We start from the raw sequence: 5,860 nt of genomic DNA on the forward strand, positions 1-5,860 counted from the left end.
TTCTCTTGATTTACTGATAGAACAATGTTATTATGGGGGAGGGTTATCTTTAGAAGTTATTAGAGAGTGGATTGTAAGTGGAAGATTCCTATGTAACGATTTGTTTAAAAAAGTTAATGTTAAAGGGTGTGGTTCCCAGCGTCCGCAACACCTATCTAATTAGTTGGATGTTAAAGCTCCTTGAAAACAGATTACTTTGACTAACTTTCGTAGTTTAATAAATAATAAACTGTTGTAGAAAATAATTTATTGTTACGTTTTTGTTTAAATGATATTGAGAACTTACAATTAATATAGAAAAAAAAAATGAAATTTTATTGATGTTTTAATGAATCAATAGGTGTTTGCAAGCTTTCTTTTTGCTTTCACTGCAAAAGATTTTATTTGAAAGCATTCAAATCTGAATGAAAATATAATTTTGTATTACAGAGAGTCAATTTTTTTTAAATCTTCAGAATAAGTACCAAATATTTTAGGTACCAAATTAAATTAAATAAAATAATAATAATATAATGAATTATGCAATTCTTGTTAGCCGCCTCACATGTAAATTTTGTTTTGATTATCAGCATTTCTGTTCTTTTATTATTTTTAATTTCACTTATGTATCTCTTTAACTACTCTCTTCAGAATTGTTATTGGTACAGTAAAGATATTTCTCTGACTTGAGATGGAACATCTGTATATTTTGTGTCACGTCCAAATTGCATAGAATGTTGTGAGAAATTCATAGATAAGTCCTGCCAAGAACCTTCTTTTAGGCTAGTAATAACCCTCCAGATAGGATTGCAGTTTGGATGAAACTTGTTGCACGATCTTAAAATTACTTTCTAATCATGATTGATGTTCATGTAATTGAATGTGAAAAAAAGGAGTAATGGTTCGCTCATTAGTCTTGAAATTAATGCTAGGTCTGAGAACAATCCACTACTGCAATTTAGCTGCATGTGCCGCACTGATTCTCAATTCTCTGCAATGATTCTCAAAACCTGCTTGATTAGCAGAAGAAAGGTTCAAGAATAATTATTTTAAAAAAACTAAGATGAGAACAATTTAAGGGCAAATTGTACAGTAAAATTAAATTAGGGCATGAGATAAAAGGTTAAAAGAATTTATAGAAATCTGTACTTTCATTAAGACAAAAAAAAGTCTAGAATATCTGGGTTAGTTTCTGAATTGTTACGGGTTGTTGAGACAACCTTTAACCTTTGCTTCATGTTGCAGGTGCCGTGGGCAATCCTAAATGTCCCCCTTCTTAAGATATACTTTAAAAATAGGTGCATATAAATAGGTCATTTTTGATAGTGGGACTGAAAAATCAGTGTTACTATTTTTTTAAAGACTTTTTCTGGCTGATGTAAAGAAAAATGTTGAATACTGCTAATCAATTTTCTAAAAAGAGTAGTTGTGTTTTTTGTTTGTTTTGTTTTTACTGAAATTAGCGAAGGAAACATTTAACTCTATTGAGTACTATTTTTTTTTATTATTATTTTATTTTATTTTTCTAATTTAAGGTGCGTCAACTTCTGAGGTTATTGGCGCCCGGAGCTTTTTTCAGTGCACTGCAGGCCTCCAGACAGTGTTCTCTTTTCGGGTTAAAGACAATACTGTCCATCAACAGGACAGTGAGCTGAAAGAAGCTCCTAGGGAGATTAAGTATTAATGATAAATGTTCAAAATGTGCGATATTAAATGCATTTGTAAATTAAGCCAGAGTATATTTTGTGCAAAAATAAATATTTTTTGAAAAAATAATAGTTTAAGGATCAAATAATTTTTTTAAAAAAATCTTTGAAATATTTCCAATAATATAAATAATTTACGGAAGTTAAAATTATATGAGAGAAATGTGACAGGATACAATTAGAAAATATTGTACAAAAAAAGACTGTTTGTGATTAAACAAATTACCAGAACCAATTCGGATACTATAAAAATGAAACTGAAGGCATTTATTTAATTATTTCAAACAGGGTGAAGAGCATTTGTTTGTTTTTTGTTTTGATTTTTTGTTTTAAGTCAAGAAGGATCTATTTATAACAAAAATTATATAACCAATTTAGGTGTGTTCATAGCTCTGAATAATTTTTCGATCGAGCTAAGGTGCAATCTATTGTATCTTCAAAAAATAAGTCTGTCAAAAAATATATATATATACTAAATGAAAGATGTCTGTAGTAAACTTCCTTTTCACAGCTCTAAGGACCTAATTCTGATTTGGTTTTACTGTTATTTCTTTGTTCGATCATTGTCCTTACATGTAATAAAACAATAAGAAAAATCTATGAAATCATTGCTCTCCTTGATGTTTTCCTCCACAATTAGGGTATTTTTGTAGTGTAAGTCTTTTGATAGGTTTTTTTTTAAATCTCCGTTATTATTTAAATCAATAGACTGCATTCTTATTGAATGTACTAGTAACCGAGAGGTTGGAGGCGAGATCCACAAAACTAAGGTGACCAGAATTATGAAGGTTGTGGGTTAGATTTCCGGTCAGGCCATGGTTTTTATGTAATGGATAATTAGACAAATTTATGGTGGTGAGTACGTTTACTAGTTGCCTCTGTACAAGAAACGGTAACTAGTTATAAGGGCTCTAAAAAAATAGGTATTACGTAGTTTTTTTTTATTTTATGTATTTAAGATTTTCATTATTCATAAGAAAATTACCAAGAAAGCTGCAATTAAGCTTATAGAAATTAGAAATGGATGATGGAGATCTTATCCCCAGCAAGGATTTCAAGGTGTTGACTTCTGCCAGAGAGCATCCTTGTTACAACTCTTTAACATTGCATATGAAAATAAAAAACCATTAATCGTGGTCTGCTGGGAAAATGAACGCGTTTCATAAAAAATTTGTCTCTAAAGATCCTTTTTATCATCGCGGAATCGCAGTAACAACTGTTCGCTCAGATTATTATAAACGCGTTATAAGTACATGTGATAAATTCTCGTTAATTCCCGAGAAGCAAAACGTGTTTAGATGGGAATGGGCTGCATTGACGTGACTTTTATTCTTTCTAGTGCAATTAACGTTAATTGGAAATTCAATTAAAATTGCGTTTAGATTATTTTTGTCGATCTCAAAAGAGCGTTTGATGATGTTCCTCACACTCTGCTATTTTACAAATTATACAAATTGAAATTCGTTCAAAAATAATATATATTCGTATATATAAAAAATGAAATAAGATCATTATGTGAACATTCTTAAGACATTTTCAGAAAATAATTACATCACTCAGGGAGTTTTGCAAGGCTAGAAATTAAGTCGCTGTTTTTTAATACTAATTGTGGTTATCGTTGAACGTTTCTGAAGTGCAGAGGCGTAGGGTATTAAGAATCAACTGCTCAAATAAACTCCTGTTGTTAATTTGCAGAGGTCTTGCGATACTATTCGATATGTGCAATTTAAAATCAATCATCTTAAAATATATTTCTAAGCATAATTATTAAAAATCAATGAAAGTAAACTGTTGTAAAGCCATTCTTATGAAAAACATTTTTTACTTAGTTGGTAACAAAAAAATAAAAGATAAAAACCGTTCATTTATTTATTTGTATCATCTGGTGAATTCTCGCCAACTGCGTTCCTTGTAAAAATGAGTGTTAGCTTTTTCTGTGGTATTTATTAGCAGAAACTACGACTGACTATTCGGAAGTTAAAAAATTATTTATTTAACTCTTTCGTTAGCAGGGTCTTTTTTCACTCTCTGGACTGTAGAAACTCAAACATGCTGACATGTGTAAGAGGACCCTCTGAAAACCTTGAAAATTTGTTAAAACTATCAGGGAATATCTCAGATTGAAAGTAAGACACATTCAAATTATCTCAAAATGATAGCGAAGTTATCCGATGAAGATTCGAGATGAAAGATTTGATATGATCCCAATACTTACCAAATCTAAACTTCTCAAAAGTTGCTAAGGAATTGCAACAAAAAGATCAAAAAAAGACAGAAAGAGTTATATATTTGTTTAAATAAAAGTTGCTTCATTTGTCTTTTAATATCACATTATCTTTCAGAAATAAAATTTTTAAAAACAAAGATAAAACAGGATTTAACAAAAGCCGTGAGTGTCGCCTAACAAATTGTGGAAAACATCTCCACTGGTTTTTCCACAATTTTTATTTTGTTAATCCAATTAATAGTTTTTCAGTACCTGGTGTAGCCTCCTCTTACTCTCTGAACAGCTGCACAACGGTTTGCCATACTCAAAATAACGGCAGCTATTTCTTCTTGCGGAATTTCTTCCCATTGTAATGTTAAAACGTTAGCAAGCTCTCCGGTGTTCCTGGGTTCGGGCTGATGGTTATTTAGTCGTCTCTGTAAATTGTCCCAAATGTGCTCTATTGGGTTTAGGCCTAGTGATAGTGCTGGCAGTGGTTAATGCCGAGACGATTAATTTCTTCAAGAACACATCTGGCACGTTGAGGGCGGGCATTGTCGTCGAGAAAAACAAATTGTGGCCCAATATTGTCTCGGAAGTATGAGACAAAGCCCCGAATAATGTCGTCTCTGCATCTGATCCCATTTAAAGTGCCCTGAATGATGTTGTAGTTCAGTGCGATTGTTGAGAGTAATTCCACCCCACACCATGACACCGCCACCGCGGTGTGCTGTTACCGGTTGGATGAATTGTGGCTTAAAACGAGTGTTTGGCCTTCTCCACACTCGCAAACGTCTACTATCACTCGATAACAGAATCTTGACTCGTCACTAAACAATACAAATTCCCAGTTTTGGTTCTCCCTCAACCTAGAGTTTACCCATTCTAATCTTGCTCTTGTGTGCCGAGTATCCAAAGAGGGCCTTCTAACTGGGCGATACGAATGCAAACCTACCTCTCTCAATCGATTTCTAATCGTTTGATCAGATACTTGAGTCCCAGAGGATTTAAAAAGACGATTTTGTAACTGTCGGGCGGTCAAAAAAGGGTTTCTGCGGGCATTCATCCTCACTAGGCGGTCTTCTCTTTCAGTGGTTCTTCGAAAATTCCCACCGCCATGGCGTCTTTGTGCAGTTCCAAACTCGCGGTATCTTTGCAATGCTCGGCAAACAACACTTGGCGCAATGTTCAAAGCATTAGCAATTTCAAGCTGAGAAAGGCCCTGTAAATGAAACTGGACAATTAAAATTGCCCTTTCATCACTTAGAGGTCTTCTTTCCATGATAAAAAATTAGAATTGAGAAGAAAAAAAAAGTTCATTCACTTTCAAATGCATTAGAATACTGAATCGTTTTAAAGGACAAAATTAGCAATGTTTGTTTTTGTCGTTTATCAAAATGAATTAACCTTTGTACGACTAACAAGTGCATTAATTCCTTAACATAAACAAATATTGAATGCCAAAATAACGAGATAAACATCAAAACATTGTGCAGGTTAATTATATTTGATGTTATTTATAAATTCCTTAGCAACGTTTGAGTAGTTTAGTAAGAGAAAATAAAAAAAATGAGCCTTGTAGCTACGCCTTAGCTTTATAATTTAAGTTCATAAGAAAGATTTTTTGTTTGTTTTTTTCGATTCTTTTGCTTCCTGGAGATTAAAATGCTAAAATTCTAGCAGTCTACAGATTTTAAAAGGAATAAAACAACAATTTTCAACTAAGTCTGCATATATTTAATCAAAATAACATTTTAATTATATTGGCAACTATATTTTCTCCTCACCAACAGTTATTTAACATCCTATAATTAATACATTTAATTCACAGACTTCATTGTTTTTCTTAGACATAAAATATATATATTATTAATGTCCACATTAATTATATATATTTATCTATGATATGCTTCTCTTTCAAAACACAGAAAACTCGCAGGTTTAAATTTTTCTTCCTCTATCTTCTACA

The sequence above is a fragment of the Rhodnius prolixus genome, unplaced genomic scaffold (genome assembly GCF_049639745.1).
Source record: "Rhodnius prolixus isolate KJV_2025 unplaced genomic scaffold, Rpr scaffold_5, whole genome shotgun sequence".
Lineage (NCBI taxonomy): Eukaryota > Metazoa > Arthropoda > Insecta > Hemiptera > Reduviidae > Rhodnius > Rhodnius prolixus.